The sequence below is a fragment of the Sceloporus undulatus genome, chromosome 4, assembly GCF_019175285.1.
Source record: "Sceloporus undulatus isolate JIND9_A2432 ecotype Alabama chromosome 4, SceUnd_v1.1, whole genome shotgun sequence".
Lineage (NCBI taxonomy): Eukaryota > Metazoa > Chordata > Lepidosauria > Squamata > Phrynosomatidae > Sceloporus > Sceloporus undulatus.
Window position 1 is genome coordinate 246,076,577 of NC_056525.1, and position 24,416 is coordinate 246,100,992.

General features: G+C 42.1%; 1 protein-coding gene across 9 annotated transcripts in view; it reads right to left on the reverse strand.

The window, feature by feature from the left end:
• TSNARE1 (t-SNARE domain containing 1) overlaps nt 1–22,045 on the reverse strand; it is a 485,050-nt gene extending 463,005 nt beyond the window's left edge. For 8 of the 9 annotated variants that reach the window (XM_042464556.1, XM_042464559.1, XM_042464550.1 and 5 more), the window contains exon 1: nt 21,940–22,045. The gene's annotated coding sequence lies outside the window, so the exon portion shown is untranslated. Of the gene's footprint in view, nt 1–21,931 lie in introns of all 9 variants that reach the window. The other variant, XM_042464552.1, reaches the window with a different exon arrangement.
• Nucleotides 22,046–24,416: the final 2,371 nt, after the last annotated feature.

Here is a 24,416-nt window from a genome sequence, read left to right on the forward strand (position 1 = left end):
CACAGCAAGTGGTTTGCTGCAAGACTCCTCCTAACAAAGGAGTACCCATCACAAGAGACACACCACCTGCTCAGTTACACATCTTGGAACAAGGTATAATTTTTGCTTACAGGTGAAAGCATTAGCATAAACTTCACTCTCCAAATGGGGATTCAACATGAGTATCTTACAGTTAACATCCACCCAGAAGTTTATTTTCATTACCGTTGACATGGATCAGAAAGAAACAAGACAATGCTCAACAAACCAGCAAGACACCTTTTTAGCTTGCCACCTTACTGTACCATAATAATATTAGCAACAAGAACATACAGGACTGAATGATACCAAAATGGTGTGTTTCCACCATGAATAAAGATGCAGCAAAACACAGAAGGCAGGAACCTGTCTATAGGACCATGAAATGACCCCTTAACTTAGTTCAGCCTAACCCTTCAACTCTCTTATGGCAAGCCATTCTCATGCAAGAGTAAGACTGTCAAGCTGCAAGAGTACAAAACCTATAATAACAAGCAACTAAAAGCAATTACCCATTGATAACTTTGTGCAACTCCAAGGGAAAAAGCTCGACACAAGTAGCCTATGGTCTTAAAGGTTCAAATTACTGGGGGGCCTTGGGCAAGTTACATTCACCCAGCCTTGGAGGAAGGCAATGGCAACCCTCCTTGAACAAATCTTGCCAAGAAAACCTGACAGGTTTTGCCTTATGCTTGTCATAAATCATAAAAGATGTATGGCAAGCTTAAGACAATTATCTTAAAGGAAATTACAGGACCAATCAGAATGATCCAAATTTGAACAGGCGTGTATTTTTGGGAGCAGGGATTCAGTTTGGAATCAGGAAAAAGAAGTACTGAATGCAGATTAGAGACCCAAATTCCTTTGCCCTGGGTGTGGAAGGGGAAACAAAGGCTCCCAGATGCATCTCCACCACACTCCCAGCCAATGATTTGATACAGGAGTGCATCCAACACACACCCCTTACCTCTCACAGAAAGGGGAACAGTCTACTTTCTCTGAGCATGCATTAGACAGCTACGCACCACCCACGTGTAGTCCCATACCTAATTCATGGCCAGGAGGAGCCAGAGCCTCCTCAGGAGATTCTGCCTGTGTCCCTTTTAAGAGCAACAAATGCATTTATAGTGAGCCTATAAGCCAAGACTGCATCTATAGTCTAAGAGAAGAAGCAGAGGCAAAATCAAGCCTATCCAGGTTTATAGAGAAAGAGTCAGCATGAGCAGAAATGTGGTTAGAAGCAGTCCATAGCTTAAGCACAAAAACCCATCTGAGCAAGTACCAATGCCAGTCACCAATGAGAAGAATCCAAAGAACAAGCCTAAGTAAGAAACATCAGATAAAGCATTGTAGAGCTTTGGGAGCTATAGTTTGCAGCAAAGAAATGGCTAATTCATGCTGCCTGTAAATCAGCACAGCTGGCCTAATTGCCTCTGTGTTCCATAAAAGGCAGGCCAAGGCTCTTCCTGCTCTTTAGCAGCTGATATTCAGTCTATAGGATGTACAGAAGTATGAAGTCTCTCAGCATTTAATTCATGCTCTTAAAGAGCTTTTGAAGCTGCACAGTATGCTTCTGGTTTTGCTCCCAATAGCTCTGGGGCAAGACTGCCAGTCTTCTCTGGCTTTGACTGGTGCCTGTTATCTTAGGTCTCTCTTTCCCTCTCCCCATCTGAGGAGGCCTCCTCCTAGTAGGACACAACAGGTTGTCTTGCAAATCCAGGCAGAGAAAAAGAAGCAGGATTGGCCTCCTCCAACCTCCAGTAGGTCAGGAGCATCTTGTCCATGGCCCTGTAGTTTAGCATACATCAAACTGTGTTTCAGGCATCTTCTTCAAGTAGGAGGCAGTATCTTTCTCTTAAGCTAGAAATGGAGAAGTACAACCCAAATGTTGCTTTTTTTTTTTTTAAATGTCCACAAATGCCCGCAACCTATCCCTAGAGGCAAGGGCAGCAACATTATCACTTCTGGAGCCACCTTAGGCTATTTAAGACCCATTTTTCCAGCAGGAAATGTTGCAGAAGTCACCTTCCACATCATTTCCTGTTAGAACCATGAAATGGCCCAGAGAGCCCCAAAAGAAAAGCAAAATTTTGTCCGCACCCCCAGGAAGTATTGGGGAAATTTAGGTGCAATAAAAAATATTTTAAAATAAATACAGGGGTACAGCTCCCCAAGTTCTGCTGAGGGGGCAACAAGGCACTTGGAGCTCTTAGAAATGCACCCTAAGAAATGCATTTGATCCTGAAACGAGAAAAAAAACCTGCATACCAGCAGAAACCATGTATAATTAAGTCTTCCTTGTAAATGGTATAAAGGAGAACTTCACCAGTTACAGTACTTTTCCAGCAGCAGTCAGTGCAAGAGTGCTAGCGGAGGTCATATCTTGCAGAAACTTTTCTAAAATACTTCTTGAAACATGCAAAAGTGACTACTGGGACTGGCCACTGAAAATCCAAAGGAGAACGCTTAATCCAAAGACCAAGAAAGAGACACTGCTTATCTGAAGCAGAGTTATCCCATCTTGGGATGCGGCAGATTTCTGCATAACTGGCATCTTCATGGCTTAGAAATTCTTCACAAACACTGGCTCAAAGCATATTGGCATCATTGTTATGTGCCTCCAAGTCAACTCTGACTTGTGGTGATGGTATTACAGGGTTTTCTTGACAAGAAGGTTGCAATTTCCTTCCTCTTAAACTGGGACCATGTAACTTGCCCAAGGTCTCACAACAGGTTTCCAGGATGGAGCAGGAATTCAAACCTGGCCTCCAAGAATCCTAATCCAATACTCAACCCCACGATGCCATGCTGGCTCCCTAACTAGGGTGGTATCAAACTACTACTATTATTAATCTAGATACATTCCCACTGAATGCTTACTTGCAAATTTTGTGGTTTTGGTTTGTTTTTTGTTTTTCCAGTGCAAGGCAGGGAGTTGAAAAAAGCAGGCAACATCAGGAGCAAAAATTGAAGTTCTTCCTCCAACAAAACTTGGGTCACTGTCACTTCTAAGTCATAGGGCTGCCCACTCTTGGTAGGTTATTATGAATAAATAATGCAGACCTGCCCTTTGCCTTTCACTAAAGACACAAGGCATTAATTTAAGACAAATTATTGCATCATACTTCAACAGCAGACCCTTGGTATCCACTGGGGTTTGGGGCCAGGATCTCCTGTGAATACCAAAAACAGTGGATGATCAAGTCCAATAAAATACAATAGCATAGTGGTATGGTGTCCCTTGTATAAAACAGCAAAATGAATGTTTTTTGTTTTTTATTTTTGAGGATTTATATCTTTTTGGAATATTTTTAAGCCATGGACAGTTAAACCTATGGATAAAGAATCTATGATATGGAGGGCTGACTGTACATAAGCTCACTTACACATGCAGCTGTACTGTAATGCAACAGACATAGTTCATGGCTGCATATATTCAGTTCCACAAGCATAGCCATTTCACAAGGGGCTGAATCATATTGCTAATCCCATCTCAAGTACAGCAAATGAATCAACTAGATTTACCTATTTGCTGACTTAGCTTTAATGGGATAGACTTACTGGACTGAAACTAACCAACAGGATTCTAGACATGAAATTGTGCTTTCTTGGATAGTGCATAACGTTTAGCAGTACCTTCAATGTACCATTTTATCTACTGGGATTCCAGACCAACCACTCTGCTTTCCCCATTCACAAGGGGATAATAAACAGGCACATTGGCCATACACAAGCAGTTGCACCATGTTGTTAATTCAGCAGAAGGGTGGTGGCATGCAGGCATTGTGTAACTACATAAGGGCCAAATTACACTATGTAGGCATTATGTAGGTTCTGGGACATTATTTTCCTTCCAACCACAAGCTTGTTTTCACTTCACAAGAAAACTAGCATAAAAGAGTTATATTACAAGGTAATACTATGGAAAGTTAGCAGTGTGCATTTTAGCAGAGGCACTGCACACATCTACAAAAAAAGAGAACTTTATAAGCCCAATTGATCAAAGATTATAGGTCTTTTTTCAAGGCAGGTGAATGGGTAATAAATAGCAAGCACAGGGGAAGAAAAAGGAGAGGGGGGAAAACAGCCAGGCGCAGCATTTTATTAAATAGAATCATTGGTAGCCAATGTGTCAGCAAAGTTCCCTTTCATCTACATTTCGCCCTCTCTAAAAGAATGGGCAGTGGCGCTTTGGCTCAATGACTTATGACCGAGACTTAAATCTAAAATCAGCTTAAAGCATTCAGCAGCTCTGACTGCAGCCAACAGCAATTATCAGAGATGTCCTCCACCAGAATACCTGACCTGTACCCAGGGCCAGTGATCAAAATGATCTAAGCCTTTGCTCCAGCCATTAACTTTGCATCCATCCTTCTGAACAATGAGCACACACAAATCCAAGAGAATTTAATGACCACTGTTTATTCAAGACCTTGCCGGGAAGCTAGCTAGTCATCTCAGACACTTGACAGATCCAGTTGGAAGAGGAATCAAGCAGCTCTCCAGCCTTTAATGGGCTAGAACTGAGAGCCTCCCTCAACACCGCTATGTTGGCTAGGACTACTGAGATGTGTAGTCTAACAACACTGGAAAATTAAAACTCTTGTAAGAATATTTCAGTCTTTACAAATGGAGGCTGGGGGAACCCTGGTCCCCAAAGCTGTAGTCCAACACTTAAACCACTACACCACGCTGGCTCCTAGTTTTACAATAATGATCAGCACATGACCACCTCTGGCTATGATCTAGGGCCCCTAAATATTTACCCAGAGGCAACAGAGCAGATCAGCAGTTGTTGATATTGCATCTATCAGATGACATTGGGGGTGGGGGGTATGTTGGGAAAGGCTCCTAGTTCAGAATATTTCAATCCATCACAAAGGTAGGATGCCACATTCAGCAGGAATGTCTCAAAGCAGCTAGACCACTGCAGTACAAAGAGATAAAAATGGGGTCTTTGTGATGTTTGTGTTTATACTACCTACTGTTTATATGTATTTTGTAGATTGTACACCATTGGTAGGTTTTATATATTTATTGATTATCTATATGTACAGCGCTGTGTACATTTACAGCGCTATAGAAATAAACTATAATAATAATAATAATAATGTTTCTTGAGAGTGAGAAGCCTCTGTCAACTAGAAAGCCAAATAAGGTTCACAGAGGTTCTAATGGGCCACTTTCCTGGAGTGGCAAGGCCAAAAGCAAAAGGCGTGGCCCAAAAATGCTTTAGCTTAGAGCTCACAGAGTACAAAATGTGTTGATACCTTCATTAGACAAATCAAAAGACACAAGCTATATCACAGTTGTGGAAGCCCAAAGACTTCTTCATCAAAGATGTTGAAAAGATAAGGAAAGAAAAGTGACTGTGGTCCAAAACACAGTGCAGAAATAATCCAGTTTGAGACTGCTTTAACTGCCCTGGCTCAATGCTAGGGAATTCTGGGAACTGTAGTTCTGAGACATTTAGCCTTCTCTGTGAGAAAACACTGGTGCCACAGTAAACTAAACTTTTCAGATTCCCTAGCACTGAGCCAGGCCAGTTAAAGCAAACTCAAACTGGATTATTTCTGCAGTGTGTTCTGGACCTGTGTTGGAGTCAAAGTCCTGCATCTCACTTCAGGTGTTTGCTTAAGGTGGCACTGAGAGTCAACGAAGACAGAAAAGTTATGATTCAAACACACCCATAGCCATTTTACTGCTTGTAACAAAAAATACTAAAGGACGTGCAATAAAAAAATCTGCCTCTGAACATGCAATACTCATCTCTGAAATCCATGAAATCCTGGCTTTTTTAAAAAAAATTATAATTACCACAAAAACAACCTATTCTAGGAGCCACGAGACGTGGAAGTCACATCAAAGTGCTATAACTGCAAAGTGCAAAAAAGAGACCTATTTGGTTTGTGTAACCAGTAGAGAGAGGGACAGAACTGTGTGAATGAAAGAGATCTGGGATTCACCTTATTTCTTTGTGCCTTCTTCTGCATTTTTATGCATCTTTCCAAAGCCAAAAGGGAAAAAAAAATATTATTTGATTCCAAGAATCAATGGTCCCCAAAGACAAGAGATAGCAGAAGAGTGGGATGTGCTGTAGTACCAGCCCCGGAAATCTTCCAAATTAGGTTCTGGAAGAGAGAGAGTCTTTGCTTTCCTGTGCCAAACTTTACATACTGCACAGATCAACTCTGTAGGAAGCACCGGGGTGGAGATGGGGGAGGAAAATGTGTATTCAAGAGGAGTAGGAGGAAGTCTGTGTCTTGCATAAGGGGGATTTGCAAGGTAATTTGGGCACGTTTTAAATGGAACCAGGAGAAGCGGGGTGTGGGGGAGATTGCTGAGGAGAGGAGAGTGGGAGAAAGAAGAAAGGGAACACCAAGGAAGGAGTTACTGACAAGCAGAAGGGAGAAGCAATAAGAGAGAAGGTCAGAGATGTAGGCTGTGGCTGAGTCACCACCATTACACTGAAACGGGTTGAACTATCAGCTCTGACATACCAAATGCCATCTCAGCCAAGGGAAAAAACTCAGGACTTCTGATGTGGCATTCTGAACCTGCCCGTCACCCCCAGTTTGGAGAAATGTCAATTTAATTAAAAAAGACGCTTCTGGGAGATCGGACAAGGTCTGTGACAAAGAGTACCTGGCGTATTTAATCTTGGATTCACCTCGTTTCTGAAGATCAAAAGGAGATCTCTCCATCCAAGGTCTGGCACAACAGGCAAGAGAGAGACAAGAAAGTGCCGTGAAATGAACAACACAACAGCATTACTGGGCATCACATTCTCTTAAATGGACTCATGTGCAAACTGGGGCCAGTTATAGGGAGCATGCAATTTCCTTATTGGAAATGCTTCAGATTTTCAGACCAGCTGAAGTTTCCGAACACTCTTCGAAGGCTGCCCCACAGAGAGTACATTACAGTAGCCCAAACAAGATGTAACTAAGGGGTTATTCAGATGATGAAAATAATCTGGGTTGAAATTCTGTATTTTGGATACATTTCAAAGGCATACAATTATGTTTTGAAGGGGGCTGCTCAAAAACCCTCTTAACCTGGGATAATTGATATCTCTCCCTCCCCTAAGTTTTTCTAGAAGATTCACATTCTCAGCTATGTGAATAACCAATGCAAATAGACCCAGGATAAACTGGGATAAAACTTTGCATGCCTTGAACACGTTTTGAATAGATCTGCATTGCTTACTCCATATTTATTCAAGTGCTGGAACATGTGAGCATCCAAAGTCACAGAGATGCGCACAGATATGGTTCCATAATATGAACAACAAATCGAGAATATGTGAGTGAGATTATTTGAATGGTCACACTAAAAAAAGATGTCTGAATGGCATATGTTTCAGAGAGAAGATCTGACATCTCAAGAAATGGGTGCAGCCAGTGCACAAGCTTTAATGCACTCCTGACCACCATTGAAACCTGCACTTCCAGGCTCAGAGATGAATCCTGGAGCACATTCAACTCAGGACCTGTGTTTTTAAGGAGTGTATAATCCCATCTAGTACAAGTTGAATCCCTATTTCCTGATCTGTCTGTTGGCTGACCAGGAGCACCTCTATTTTTCCTGAACTAAGTTTCAATTTGTTCCCTTGCATCTAGTCCATTACTGAAGACAGGCATCAAAACAGGTCTGAGTGAACCTGTGCCAAAAAAAAAAATACCTACAATTTTTATACAGGATTCCTTGAGACCTGAAGGAGAAAAATAGGTGAGAAAGGGTGCTCTAAGCATGGTCCCTACCAGCTGTCAGGTTAACCTGGTGGTCTTTTTCATTCCACCGTTTTGCAAGAAAGTATCTGCCCTTCTGCAGATCTGTCTCCGCAAGAAGACAAGTTACATAGGGTACATAGGAGTAATGGTGGCACCAAGCCACATGTCCTGGACATTCACACGATTTCTTTGTATTATCCACATAGATAATCTTACATGCCATTCCACAACATTGACCACATGATAATTCCAAGACACACAAAAGGCGTCCTAAATAGAAAGCAGTATTTTTTAAAAATTCTTTATTGGGGAGATTACTGTTTTAACATTTATTTCACATAACCATTACTTGCATTTCTGTTGCTGTGTGCCTTCAAGTTGTTTCTGAGTTATGGTGACTCTAAGGAGAACCTATCACAGAGGCTTTCTGGAAAGATATGTTTGTCGAGAAGTACCATTGTCTTCCACTGAGACGAAGAGAGTGTGACTTATCCAGGTTCATCCAAGGGGTTTCCAGAGCTAAGCAGTGACTTGAACCCTGGCCTCGCAGAGTCCTAATCTGATACTCAAAATCAATGACTCTCATCTCTGTTTCTAGAGGGCCTAAAACCAAATGTACTCAAAGCCACGAAGAAGGTTTTGCTATGCTTTGATTTTGGTCTGCTTTGTTTAGAATCATAAAAGCATAATTGCGCCTTGTAAAACATCCCCAATTTTATTCTTCCTTGGGCCCTAAACTGAAACCTTGGTCCAAACTACTAGATAATATTCTCCCAGCTCACGGTACCGCTCAATACTTAAACAATAAGAATTGATCACAAAAAGAATTAAAACACTGCTTACCTTCCCCTCCTGACACAGTCTATCCAAAATGGAGTTGCACATTCAGAGACATAAAGCAGGAGCAAATTGCTGAAGACATTATTAGATGGAGCCATGCACAAAGACAGCCTTGGGACCAATCCCACATTCAGCTATCTCAAATCTCAGACATGCGGGGCAAAAAGGTGAGAGGCACAGGATTGAATTGGTGACTTTTTCATCTTTTTATGAGCAAGAGATCATAAAATCCAATAAAAGAAAAACAAGAAAATGACATCAACACAGTGAACAACACATATCTAGAAAAGAAATACAAAATAATAATAATAATAATAATAATAATAATAATAATAATAATAATAATATATTTAATGTTTACAATATGCATCTATTGATTTGATTGCTGTGTTTCCTATAATAATGAATCTTTCTTGGCTTCCTTCCATCTCAACGTCAGTTATTTGTGAACGTTTACTTCTCTTTCCCATTTACCAGTTTTCTCTGTTGTTGACAGCGTATTTCACATTGGACATTTCTTGTGATTGTTACACCTAGTACAGTAACTGATTTTAATTAAGATGTATCTAAATTGGTGACTTTTTAAAATGATCCTGCATATTGAGACGGTCCTCCCATCCCAAATATAGTTGGTAAGATCAGGGTGATGTGGGATTGCCAAGCTGAATATGTGAGAAGGCTCCTATGACTTTAATTGCTAGCAGATCCAGAATGATGTAAAGTTCCATCAGAAAGAACTACAACACATTATTATTATTATTATTATTATTAACTTTATTTATAAAGCGCCGTAAATCTACATCTCCTCTTCACCTTTCAAAATCCATCTTTCAACTGCTGCACCCAACATTGCTATTTACTGGCCAACTGAGGAAGGGGGGGGGGGGATATGGAAGAATGTCCAGCTCAACCTCCTGCCCCCACAAAAAATGAAATTACTACTTACACATAACCTGGAGCTCTTCCACACTACACAATTATAGCACTAATATCCCACTTAAACTGCCATGTTTCTGTCCTATGGAATCCAGTGGTCCATTCTTCAGTGAAGCACCAGAGCTATTCAGCGTGGATTTCTAAGAACCTCATAGAACTACCCAATCCCAGAATTCCACAAGATGGAACCATGGCCACTGAAATGGAACCTTATTGGTAGAATTATGTGGTGTGAGTGACCTCCTGGATGATTAAAAAAGCATTCAAAACCAGGAGCTAGTCCCTATAAGACATCCCACTTTAGCACACCTGTTCCAACAACATTATCCCATGGCCCCAACATCTTCAACTATGGTCCAAAACACATTGTGGAAACAATCCAGTTTGAGACTGTTTTAACTGTCTTGGCTCAGTGCTATGGAATTCTGGGAACTGTACTTTTGTGAGACATTTAGCTTTCTCTGTCAGAGAACTCTGGCACCACAATAAACTACAATTCTCAGAGTTCCCTACCACTGAGCCAGGACAGTTAAAGGGGTCTCAAACTTCTTCCAGTCATTATTTCTGCAGCTTGTTTTGGATCAAATTCATAAAGGACAGTCCTCCTGAACATCACCTCACATGACATTTGCCATAAATGATACTATCAGCTCTTAAACCTTCAATCATCTTTCAAGAACAACACTTTACAGCACAGAATCGTGGAATTGGAAGAGACCCCAAGTCCAACCCCATTCTGCCATGCAGTAATACATTATCAAAGCATTCCCAACAGATGGTCATCCAGCCTCTGCTTAGAAACCTCCAAAGAAAGTGACTCCACAACCCTCTGAGGCAGCATCTTCCACTGTTGAACAGATCTTACCATCCGGAAGTTCTTCCTAATGTTGAGATGGAACCTCTTTTCCTCTATTTTGAACCCACTGCTCCGTGTCCTACTCTCTGGAGGAGTAGAAAACATGCTTATTCCGTCTTCACCATGACATGCTTTCAAACATTTAAACGTGGCTATCATGTCATGTATTAATCTTCTCTTCTCCAAATTAAACATACTCACTGCCCTAAGACATTCCTCATAAGGCTTGGTTTCTGGACTGTTAGTTAATCCCACAGATTACAAAATCATTGTAATATGTTCCTAGCCTGGAGGATGAGCTCAATGGTTCTCAAACTCTGGTCTCCCAGATGTTTGGGATTTCAAATCCCAAAAGGCCTAGCCAGCATGGTCAGGAATTTGGAAAACGAAAACCTCAAACATCTGGAGGACAAAAGTGTGAGAAACACTGGTCTAGCCTACATAACCAAACCAACTGGTAAAGGACAATTTGCACTGCTCAAACCAGCTGTAAATCGGAATAGGTTTCCACCAGCTGTTAAATGGAAAAAGAATGGCAAAGTGGAGATAACTACTATTTCTGAAGATTATGGTAGGCATTGAAAAGAAAGATCTTAGAGCCAGAAGTGTCCATATTCTAACTCAGGCAGCTAATTTGTTAAAACCCTAATACCAACCCACACATCTAGGCTGCAGTTTCACAGGCACAACTATGCAATATCGAATAAATTAGTCAGCATTTTGAGAGTCTCGGGTTTCCTTGTTTTTAATTTAAATATAGCTATGTCTTTAGGGCTGTAAAGTGTGTAAACAACATGCAGCATGACAAGCTCCTTTGGCAAAAGCCAGAGCTCTGAAGCTTCCCACCCCAGCTAAGGTATCTAAAAATATGTCTACTTCTTCAATGGCTAAACTGCACCAACAAGAAATTCCTACTCATCGTTAATTGAAATCCACAACAATTTCCATTTTTTCCAAGCAGAATAATTTTTCTGTTAGACTGGTCTCAAAACAAGTCCTGGAGATCATACATAAATCTATACCTGCATTTTGCCTACTCCTGGTTTCACTGCTGTATAGCGGTCCTCAGGTATCTGCTGAGATTTGGTTCCAGGACCCAGCCATGGATACCAAAATCCATGGATGCCCAAGTCCCATTACATACAAAAAGCATGATAGTGATGTCCCTGATATAAAATGGAAAAATTAAAGTTTGGATTTTGGATATATTTTTTTAATTGAACCATGGTTGGTTTAATCCATGGATGCAGAATCTGTGGATACAGAGAGCCGACTGCACACAGTTTGCAAGTTTGGGCATTCTTGAGAAAGAACTGGCAATATGAAGAATAATGAGGGAGCAGAGTATGTTTTGCTTGGAGAAGAGAAGACTGAAATGATAGCTATCTTTAAACATCTGAAGGGGTACCATATGGAAGATGGAGCAAGCTCATTTTCTACTTCTCCAGCGACTAGAACACAAACCAACGGATTCAAATTGCATGAAAAGAGAGTCCACCTAAACATTTGGATGAACTTTATTGTATGAGTTGTTCAACAGAGGAATGGACTGCCATAAATGATACCATCTATTTGGGGGGCGGGGGTGTCTCCCTCTCTGAAAGTCTTTAAAATAAGGTTGGGTAGACATCTTTCAGGGATACTTTAGTTTTTATTCCTGCATGACAGGGGGTTGTATTGGGTAGCCCTTATGGTTCCTTCCAGCTCTTAAGACTCTATGCTTCTTTGACACAGAGAAGGGGGTGACAGGGTTCCCTTGGTGCAAACTCTGCTGTCATTTCTACCAGCAACCCTTATCTTGGCTCCTGTCTAAAATAATAATAATACAACATTAAGAGATAAAGCCCACACATACTCCAGGCAATCCACCAGGCAATCAGTTCAAACCATCAATAATCAAACAAAGCAACAGGCTCCTCAGCAGGATAGAGTCACTGCCTCTCTCTGAGCAATGGACCAAATCAAGCTCATATTTCGCAGCCTAGTGTGGAAAGACCGGAAACCACAGACGACACACTTTCAACAGAGTCTGAGAACCTGTGATTCATAACATCAAACGTGAATGCTTCCCTTAGAAGCATTTTCACTTGTACATGCCCTCTGGAAATACAAGAACACCAAGGAGCAGGATAAACCTATTTGCAAATAAATAATATCCTACAGTTTACAGGGGTCATCAGAAGATCATTTAGTCTACCCAAGAGCACAAGCCACAGACTTTGTGGAAAGCAGTTACAGTGGTATATGGAAGACACAGAAAAACATTCCTCTGATAGAGGGCTCAAGATGATAGTATTTAGTGGTCCATGTTGGGGGGGGGGAGCATAGCACCATTTCAAAAATCAATACAAACTTTTTGCAACATTTAACATTACCAGGTAAAACCAGGTTCAGATGTAATTATTATTATTATTATTAACCTTTATTTATGAAGCGCTGTAAATTTACACAGCGCTGTACATGCAATCTTTTTAGTTAGACGGTTCCCTGCCCTCAGGCTTACAATCTAAAAAGACATGACACAGAAGGAGAAGGGAGTGGTGGAGGGAAAGGGTAAGAGGTCCAGCAGTTCCTCTCAACCTCCGAGGTCTGGACCAAGGCAGATGGACTGGAGGGAGGGCAAGGCTTCATAATGGATGGTTAATCATTATCCAGAGAAAATACATAATCACAAGTAGGATAATACATATACAGTACATAGGAATACAGGAAATGGATCGATAAACAGCCAACAACAGAACATCAGATAGTAAGCGACAATTATGCGATGCCTGGGAAAGCTTCTCTGAATAGGATGGTTTTCAGCTCCGTTTTGAAGCTGGTTAAAGAAGTGATGGCTCTTGCTTGTGGAGGAAGAAGGTTCCAGGAGTGAGGGGCAGCAAGTGAAAAGGGGAGAATCCGGGATGGGGCAGAGGAAATCCTGGGCTGAGACAGGAACCCTTGACTACCTGAACGGAGGGCCCTGGTGGGAAGGTGAAGAGAAAGAAGGTCTGATAAGTAAGGAGGGGCCAGTCCATGGAGGGCTTTGAATGTCGACAGCAGGAGCTTATACTGAATGCGGAAAGGGAGAGGGAGCCAGTGAAGGGATGCCAACACAGGAGAAATGTGGTCAGAGCGGTGGGTGGAAGTGATAATGCGTGCAGCTGAATGCTGGACAGAGATTAAAGGACGGAGGTGAGAAAGAGGAAGCCCAGCCAGGAGGACATTACAGTAATCAAGTCGTGAGATCACTAGGGCATGGACCAGGATCTTGGCAGTAGAGGCGGAGAGATATGGTCGGATTTTGGCAATATTGTACAAAAAGAATCTACAAGCCTTGGCTGTGGTCTGGATCTGAGGGATACACGACAGAGAAGAGTCAAAGATAAAGCCAAGACTGCGGGCTTGCTGGACTGGTTGAATGGAAATGTTGTCCACAGAGACAGAAAAGGAGTGTTGAAGGTTGGGCTTAGGAGGAAAGACAAGGAGCTCCGTCTTGGACATGTTGAGCTTCAAACGCCGATGGCGCATCCACTGCGAGACAGCTGTAAGGCAAGATGAGACTTGCTGTTCAAGCCTTGGCGAAAAGTCAGGGGCAGAAAGATACAGCTGGGTGTCATCGGCATACAGATGGTAGGAAAAACCAAAAGAGCTGATGAGTTTTCCTAAGGACAGTGTGTAGAGAGAAAACAGAAGGGGACCCAGAACAGAGCCCTGGGGAACTCCAACAGATAAGGGAACAGGAGAAGAAGTCAGACCCCCTGCAACTACTGCAAAAGATCTGCCAGACAAGTAAGATCTAAACCAGTCGAGAACAGAGTCTGAGAACCCAAGGCCAGAGAGTATGTCAATTAGGAGACAGTGATCAACAGTGTCAAAGGCTGCAGACAGATCGAGAAGAATGAGAACAGAGTAAAGGCCATTAGCCTTGGCCTGTAAAAGGTCATTCGAGATCTTAGTGAGAGCTGTCTCTGTAGAATGCCTTGGGCGGAAACCAGACTGAAAGGGATCAAGGATGGAATTGGCTTCAAGAAACTCAAGACAGCGCAAATAGACAACCCGTTCCAAAACCTTAGAAAGAAAGGGGAGAAGAGAAATCGGACGATAGCTAGACAAAGAGGAGGGGTCAAGAGAAGGTTTTTTCAGAATTGGGGAAATGAGAGCATGTTTGAAGTCCGAGGGGAAGGAGCCTGTAGAGAGAGAGAGATTGAAGATATGGAGGAGCGAGGGCAGAAAGGAGGGAGCTATAGAGATTAGAAGACGAGTAGGAATAGGATCAAGAGGACAGGTAGCAGGTTTGGAAGAGTTCAGAAGTGTAGAGAGTTCATCCAAAGAGGCAGGAGGAAAGACAGAAAATTTGTTAGGCGAAGGCGATAGAAGATTAAGAGCAGAAGAAGAATCAGGAGGGACTATCTCAGAGCGAATAGTGGTAATCTTAGAGATGAAATAGTTAGCAAAGTCATTAGGAGAGAAAGATGAAGAGACTGGAGGAGAGGGAGGTTTAAGCAAAGTGTTGAAGGTGGAGAACAAACGCTGCGGGCACCTCTCATTGGCAGAGATCAATGATTTGTAATAATTCTGTTTAGCCATAGAGAGGGCGCGTGAGAAGGAAGAAAGAACAAATTTGAAATGGATAAAATCAGCCCACTCTTTGGACTTTCTCCAAAGACGTTCGGCCGCTCTAGAGCAGGACCGGAGAAACTTAATGTTGGGGGTAAGCCAGGGCTGAGGCCTAGTCTTAGAGGAAGAAGTGCGTACAGAGACAGGGGCAAAATGGTCGAGAGTTGAGGAAAGAGTTGAGTTAAATAAAGACATAGCTGAATCAGCAGAATCCCCGAGATTTAGGGAAGAGAGAGATGAATCCAGGGTCAGACCAAGTTGGTTAGAGTCAACAGATTGAAGATCACGAAAAAGACGTTGAATAGTATGGCGAGGAGGAGGAGTATAAGTGAGAGCAAAGGAGATTAAATGATGGTCAGATAGTGGAAAGTCAAGTGCCAGGTAGTCAGAAATGGCGCAGTTTGCAGCAAGAACTAGGTCAATGCTGAACCAAGGGTGGGAAACACCCACCAGATGTTGATGGCCAGCAATTTCTCCCAGGAATCCTATCCAGTATGACAAGCAATGAAGAATACTGGGAATTTTAATCCAAAAATACCTGGAGGGATACAACATTCCCATCCCTTCATCTAAGGAATGGCAATGGAGATGTAAAGAAGTGGTTTGGTGGTGGGACAAGTTTAAGGAAAATCTTATAGTTATCCATCTTTCTCACCTCCTACTGTCCATCCACACTGGCAGAAATTCCGGGGCTGCCAGCAGAAAGGCGCTGCCCTGCCTTCTCATCAGATTTATATCTGAAAGTGGCAGAAGAAGACTAGACTTTACTGCTGGGGTCATAAGGAAACAGGCAACCTCCAAAATACATGCCACTAGATTTTTCAGTTTGGCTGCCCCCAGCTCTCATGAGGAACTCCAGCACTCTACAGCTTTGTATATATGTCAGATTCAACCACATCCTCGTGAAACCATAAAAACCACACCCAGGGGCAATGAAGACTGAAGCAGCCTTTACCCTCACAAGCTGGGGTTTCCGGGAAGATCAGGGGCCAGACACTGGTTTGTCCTCCTACCCAATTGTATATGAATGCAACCTTTTCTTCCTGTCCAAAAAGAAGAAAAAACGGTGAGCCCTTTGTTGTTCACTTTTATGGGGCAATTCAGTATGGATTTGTTTTAATCCAGCTTTGGGAGCAAAAGTCAAAAGAGATACAGATGAAGGTACACAGCACTAAAAACATGGAAAAGTTAAAATATAATGGAACTATCCAAAGAATTAAAAACAACATAAAAGTGTACCTAAGAAACCAATATAGTATGCAAAGTGATCTTGTAACACCTTTTAGACTAACTGGAAGAAAGAAGTTGGTAGCATCAATGTGAGCCTACTTTCTCAGATGCATGCATCTGAGGAAGTAGGCTCAGGTCTACGAAAGCTCTTGCTACCAATTTATTTCCTCCAGTTAGTCTCAAAGGCGCTAAGAGACCCCTTTGGATACTGATTTTCCAGATTAACATGGGTATGTCTCTGAATTCTAGGAATGAACACAGAGATTGAGGCATATTACTGAAAGACCTTCCCCCTAAATAATCAGTGTCTAAAGATCCTTCAAAACAAAACAAAAAAGTATTCGCCTGCCTATGAAAGGAGAGCAAAGAGGTGTCAATCTAATTTCTCCATAAATGGAGTTCCAGAGCCTGGGAGCAGCCACCAAGAAGGCCCTCTCCTGTGTTCCTACCAGAGATACTTGTGAGATGAGGGACAGAGAGAAGGGCCTCCCCAAAAGATCTGGAAACCCAAGAAGGCTCATGCGGGAGATGCCTAAAAGTGTTGTTGTTGTTGTGCACCTTCAAATCATTTCTGGCTCATGGCGACATACATCAAGATTTACTGAGAGGGGGCTTACTACTGCCTTCCTCTGAGGCTGAGAGGATGTGACTTTCCCAAGGTCACCCAGTAGGTTTCTGTGACCAAGAGGGGATTCAAAAGCTGGTATCCCACTGTCCTAGTTCAACACTGTCCTAGTCCAACACTACAACACACTAGCCCACACAGTTCTTTCCGTCTTAATAGCTTCACAGCTTTCCACTTTTTCCTCCTTCTCATGTGTCTCTTTCAAGCTTTTTCTGACTTGATCCCTTCTGATCCCAGAAATACAAAAGGCCTAGCTAACAATTTAGAAGGGCTTTTTGTTTTTTACTCATGGCAGTCCATGCGTCTTTGATAGGGGCTTTCATCTGCTTGAAAGGCCTAAAGGATCAGAAAATGTTTTGGAGGAAAACTGTCTAGCAAATACTTGAAAGAAGCCAATATTTTTATACGATGAATGGACAACTTCTTACTTTCCTCAGCAATATTTTTATAACTGAGCAAGAGTGCTCAGCTCGGGTCATTAAAAATCAACATCTAGGTTGGCACCATAGTTGATGCTTCTACTGATCTGCTCCCTGATGTCATCTCCTTGGTTCAGATGCTTCCAGTCCTTTTTATTGCTGTTGTTGTTGTGTGCCTTGTTTTCAACGTATGGAGACTCTAATTGGGGAACCTATCATGGGACTTTCTTGGCAAGCTTCTTCAGAGCAGGTTTGCGATTGCCTTCCTCAGAGGCTGAGAGCATGTGACGTGCCCAAGATCACCAAGTAAGGTGATCTTACGAGGTGGAAATTGAACCCTGGTCTCCAGAGTTATAGTTCAGCACACAAACCAGGCTTGCCAATCCCTGGTTCCCTAGGATGAGTCACACAACAATACGGTACATGATTCAGGGCTTGTCTACACTTGCCAGAATAGTCCAGGCTGCCCCCAGAGTATTCTGACCCCCACATACCCCCAGAACTCGCTCCCTTTTACTTTGTGAAGATGCCAGGCAGCTGTGGCCCCTGTGAGCCAGCTAGCCTACTTCTAACCTCAAACAAACCCAGAGGGACAGAGCAACTCAGCAAGCCACTCATCACTGTCCATCATTGTTGCATTTTGCTCTGGGTTTTCAGAAAAATCTGGAGCAAAAGGTAAGTTTTTTAAAATGTGAGACAAGGGATAGACACCCTGAACTGTATCCAGGCATTATGTGAACAGCCTGGATAGAATTCAAGGTTTGGGGGCTGCGTAATATAAGCATCACTTGGCCACTCCAGGGGGAATCTGGGGTGTAGAGCTAATTTACGCAAGCCTTCAGTCTGCCACATTTGTAACACTCAGGCTCCAAAGGCTGATCTTCTCCTCATGTTCTTTTATCGACATAGAGCAGCCGCCCTTTGGTACAATGCATCTAACAGAAGGCTGCTGACTGAGATTAAAAAGAAAAAAAACAAGCAGTGGAAGTTTAGTATGTCCACATTCCAGCTTTAATTTTGGCCTGACTCAATTACAGGAAAATCAAATTTCAATCCACTGCCAAACTAAAAAGGAGACACGCTTAAGAGGTAGTAAAGCAGGAATGGAAATAAATGTATAGTCAAATAAGAATCCCTCCCACACACAAAAATTGAAGTTTTCCTTCATTCTCCAAATTCCTACCATCGCAGTAACATAAAACTAGAAATGCAGTTAAGAAAAGGAACAGGAAAAGTGAGCATGGGAATGCAAGCATAGCATTCAATATCAATCAAATCAATGTAAGAGTGAGCTATGGATGATTTTTGGTGTCTCAGTCCCTGCAATGCTAGACATTTGGGGCCTGGAAGAAAATTTCCTTGGGGGAGGAGTTCTTTTGGTTTCATTTTGGGGGGCACTACCCACATTTTGCCTCCCCTGCCCATAGCTATAGTTGAAGTTGAAATCATGTGGATGTTAAGATCAAGTTGGACTGCAAGTTCCAACAGCCCCGGCCAGAACAGCCATTGGTAAGGGATACTGAGTACTGCAGTCCAACAGTCTAGTAGAGCTTTGAAAGCTTGTGATATGTATAAAGTACATTCTGGTTGGCCCAATAAAGGCATCGCTGTTTTGTGGATTTTGGATGATATTGTACCTAGGTTACACAGAGAGCCTTCCTAAACAGAAATAAACTCTGCTCCACCACCTATGAATGAATGAATGAATGAATGAATGAATGAAACTTTATTTATATACCGCTGTTCCTTCGATCACGGCGGTTTACAACATAATAAAAATACAGATGTACCTAATTTACTAATACAGAATTCAGAGGATTTCATATATACTGCTCATACTGCTTTACCACCATCTTGCAAGGTAGGCCAGCAGAATTATCCCTATACAGTAGATTCGGAAACCAAGCTGCGAGAATACTGTGGCATCTGATGGCTCTCTGCAAGTTTGTGCAACAGGCTAGCTGTGAGCCACAGACAACACACTTCTCTCCCTTAACCATGATTCCTCTCCTTCTCCAAAAGATGTTGGGAAGCTTGTGTTTAAAAGAGTTATGTTAAGTATGATTTTTATTCCAATTTACAACCAACTTTTTTTTGTCCTCAGAAGAGACCAAACAAAAATGTTGTGACACTTTAAAACAGGGATGGGAATCCTGCGTGTCAGAATAACTGTCATCAGGCCAAGCCAATGTAGCCAGAGGGAGGAATGCTGGAAGGAGCAGTCCTACGACACACGGGGTTTTCTTGGCAATTACAAAAACTCCAATGAAAGAATATAGGCATACCTACCTACATACATGTATATCCAGATAATTGAATCCCTTGCATAGCATATAGCAACCTTTTTCAAATAACTAACATGAATACTGCTGGAAGCTTCAAAACCTAATGCTGTTTTATGTGTAACATATGGATCACATATCCAGGGACAGCTGCATTAGTCATACAGCAAAATGTAGTATCATCTAAAATCCAAAGAATAGTGATACCTTGATTGGATCAACCAAAATGCACAATATACATGCTGCAAGCTTTTGAAGCTCCACTGGCTTCTTCGTCAGGCAAAAGTGTTAAAAATCATATGGGAGAAAGAAAGAAAAATGACAATGTTAATCATAGGCCAGCATTTTGTCAAGATGTTGTGGCTGTTGCCCTCAGTTCAGATGGTATGGAAGAGTATTCATGCAGGTGGGCCCCTCTTCCTTCTGGCCATGCGGTGTATAACATTTCCAATGTGTATAACATTTGCAACATGTATAAAAATTGCAGTAACATTGCAACATTTTGGTTGGCCATATAAAGGCATCACTGTTTTGTGGATTTTGGATGATATGGGTCACAATCTGACAGTAACTAGTCTAGTTTCACATAGTTCTCACCCTGTAAGAAAGTCAAAATGTATCCCAAGAATCTCTTCCTGAGGTTTTGTTACAGCTGGCAAGAGAGGAAACAGTGTGAAAAATCTTCTACCTCTCCCACCCTGCAAATACTGAGCCTTAAATTTCTCAGCGACAGATGTTGGAATAGTTTGGAACCGTAGTTCTATAAATGTAGTTCTCAGGGGAGCAAAGTGCGTGTAAGTGCCAAGCTCTTTCGTGATTTGATTTCAACAGGTGACACCAGCAGGAAACAATTTGAAGATTTGGCTGAAACTAAGTCCTGATCATCATTCAGTTTGTAGATCCAGTCCCTGAGTTGTTGTTTTTTAACTCCACGAAAGAGAAAACGAATCTGTTCAAAGGGTTTCAGAGGTTAATAGGTCTTGAATTAGCTGAGCCCAACTTCCTTTTTTCCATTATTCACTTAAACCAGTGATCCCCAAATGGTGCTCTTTAAGCACTTTTGGACTTCAGCTCCCAGAAGCCTCAGCCATGACTGGGATTGTGGGAGCTGAAGTAAAAAATCCCTTAAAGAGCACAGTTTGGGAGCACTGGCCTAAACAAAACTTAGGGAGGTGATCCTGTGTCATGTCCAAGACCCTCTTATAATACCAAAGGGCTATCATCGGTAGTATATGGAGATACCCACATCTCTCCTTTCTGCCTGTTACAGGGATTTATAGCTTTCTTTTCTGCGTGCTACATGTACTCACACACTTCATCTTTTCGGGACCCTTCTGTGGATTCCAAAATCCATGGAGGTTCAAGTCCCAGTAAATTCAATGACACAGTAAAATTGGGGGGAGGATCAGTGCTTGCTTTTCAGCTTTTCAGAATATATATATATATATATATATATATATATATATATATATATATAAAATAAGTTCAAGCTGTGGATGTTTGAATCCATGGATTAAGGATCTGTGGATATGGAGGGCTGAGTGTCCAGGGATTCCCACAGCTCTCCTTTCAGCATAAAATGTGTGCAGGGATTCACACCCCTTTGCTTCCTAGATGACACATGTACAGGGAACCAGACACCTCTTCTTCCTGAAAAATGCATGTACAAGGATTCCCACAGCTCTCCTTTCTACAGGATGCACGTCCAGAGATTCCCACAACTCTCCTTCCTGTCTCCATGGACATTGGGCCCTTGGGATCTGCTGGGGTTTGGTTCCAGGACCCCCTGTGGATACCAAGATCTGAGGATGGCCCAGTCCCATTCAATGCAGTGGAGTAGTAAAATGGTGCCCCTTATTTAAAATGCAGCAAACAAAGAGGAGACAAGTGCCACATGCTCTAAGCTTGCTCCCTCCTCAGTATGACATCTCTTCAAGTGTTTAAACAGGGCTGCCTGTCATATCACCTCTTAAGCATCTCTTCTCCAGGCTAAGCATCTCCAGCGCCCTAAAATAGGGGGACAGGGCTTCCCACAGCTCTCCTTTGGAGCATTAGATGAATACAAGTCTTCAAATGCCCCCTTCCTTTCTGCAATACACGTGTACAGGGGTTCCCACGAATCCTGCAAGGCCCTTGGCAAAACAAGCCTTTCCTACCTTCTCTCTCTCAACTCCAAGGCCTAGAGGCACCCCCAGCCTCTGCCTCCCCCAACCCAGCCTTGACACGCATCTGCCTTTCCAGACGTGCACCTCCCGTGCAAAAGGAGGGAACCCCCCTGCCCCTTCTTCCTCCCCTTGCCCTCCTTCCCTCCCTCCTCAGCAAAGGGGGCTACCCACAGAATGGCTCCTGCCAAGGCCCCCTCCCCATAATTCCTGCCCTTCCTGCGCGCGCACCTCCTCACCTGGCGAAGGCGAGTGCAGCAGCGGGACGCACTGCGCACGCGCCGCGAAAGAGTCCAGCCACAGTGTATCTCTCCCTTCTGACACTTCTGTAGCCACCGCCTCGGCCACGCCCCCTCGCCTTGCTCCCTTCTGCGCAGGCGCCTTAAGCTGTAGTTTTTTTTTTTTTATAGCGGCCGCTGTAAGAAAAAGGGGCTGGAGGAACTATCGAGACCAGCGTGCACCGCGCGAGACTCCCCAGCCCTTGAGTCGCAGATACAGAGAAACAAAACTTGGCAAACAATAAAGTGAGCCATTGTTGGGTCAGGAGAGGATGCTTTGCTAAGGAGGAGGGAAGGGGCTTTCCTTTCTGTTCTTGCTGTATGCCTGGCTTCCAGGCACAGAACCCTTATTTATTGATTGCAAATTTATGTCAAATGCACATAAATAAATATAAAAAATAAATAATGTTATAAATACTATAAATAAAATAAAAATAAAAAACTAAAAATAAAAATAAAAAACTATTAAAAAATTTAAAAATAAAAATTAAACAATATACTTTTTAAACTTTGTAGTGTTTTGTACAGTTTGATCTTTTTTTAAATGTGTTTTATTCTTTTCACAGCTCTCTGTCATCCTTTAATTCTTTCTTAATGCATCTCTTTCCTATGTTGTCCATCGTATTGTTCTTTCAATACAATGAAGCTGCACTGAGACCCAGTTCTGGGAAAAGAGTGGATACAAATAAATATAATAATAATAATAATAATAATCATCATCATCATCTATACTGGGTTTTATAAATGTGTGTGTGTGTGTGTGTATAGATACAGATGTCCCTTCCGATTTGTGGGGGATCTGTTCCAGGCCCCCCATCCCACCCCCCACGAATCAGAAAAACTGCAACTGTTGGAGGCCTATTGTTTTCCATGGCCCTGCATTATTTCCAGGCTCATGCACCATTTTGTCCCTCCTGGCTTCCCTTCTGTGGAAATTCAAAACTAATTGCCATTTGGGGGTTTACCCCATTAGTTAGAACCCCTTTTTGCATTACACAAGAGTATGGACCTAAATGTGGATTTAGATCCCCTGGTTCTAACTCCACAACACAGTTTGCACAAGCAATAGAAGCGCCTTTAGAAGGAAGATTATTCTTCAATTGGGGAGTATTACAGGGTTCATTGTTAGATCTCTTAGTATGGGAATGATGGCGATTCCTACTTAATGGCAATTTCCCTACCAAAGGGTCTCAGGAAGGAGTAATTTCCTTGGTTTTGAAGTTCTCCACCTCCAAAGATTTCCTACTAAATGGCAATGGGCTTGGTAGATCTGAAAGTTTTTCAACTTTACACATTTTCCTGGGATTCCCAAGTATTTTCCCATTTAAGTCTTTCCGCTTGAATCCTTTCTTTTGATTACTTCCAACATTTCGTGTATGAGATACTGATTTAGATGGAGTCGCTATATCACTCTCAGAGATCACATTCTGTTCTTTTGTAATAGACGAGTGAGTTTGTAAATGGGAATCCACCAAAGTGGTTAACAGATTATTACATTCAGTTAGGAATTGTTTGGACTGTTGCTAGATCTTCCAACAGAGTGGAGCCCCATCCATGTGCTTCTGATTTGTTTATAGAAAAAGACTGCAAATGTGTTAGGCAATGTGTGCAAATGCTGACTTTGTTTTCCTTAATTTCAGCACAATGGACAAATGAAAAGAATAATTTAAATGTAGATTCAGCCAAGGGTTTGTTAGCAGCAAAGTACAATTTTCAACATTTGTCTTGCTCAGAGGCCTATAAGTACACTGCAAGCCAATAAGGCATTCTAACTCAGGCCTGTTACAGACTGCCAAAATAAAGCTGCTTCTGGTCTCTTTGGAGGTATGCTGTTTAAATGAAACACACATCTTAAGAGGCCATAAGCTGTGCCAAAGCCACACTCCAATCCTAAGGACTGGAGTGCAGCTTTGGTGCAGCTTCCGGATTCTTAGGATGCATGCATCATTTAAATAGCATACCTCCAAAGAGACCCAAAGCAGCTTTATTTGGTCAGTCCGTAACAGGCTAAAGATTTGTTAATGAGGAAATTTCAGTTGGTTACCTAATAAAATGCAGTATATATAACATAGATGAAAATAAACCATAGAACGAGAATGGATATTTATACGAGTGTTTCTAACTTTTATTTTGTAATGTCCTACATTCTTCTTGAATGTCCTACATTTTGGGGCATCTTGTCCTCTTTTCCAGTTATGACATCTGGTCACTTTGCCTTCTGGAAACGTCAGCAACATAGAAACAGTAACACTTTCCTTTCAAATACATACACAGAGAGAGAGAGAGAGAGAGAGATACAAATAGAACAGGATGGATCTATTATTATTTTGCAAGTAATGAAAAAACAATGCAACACAAAATAAGGCAATTAATAGCAACCATTACAAGCAAAACGAATGCAAAGGCAGATAGGATATTTAGCCTTTAAGCTGCTCCGT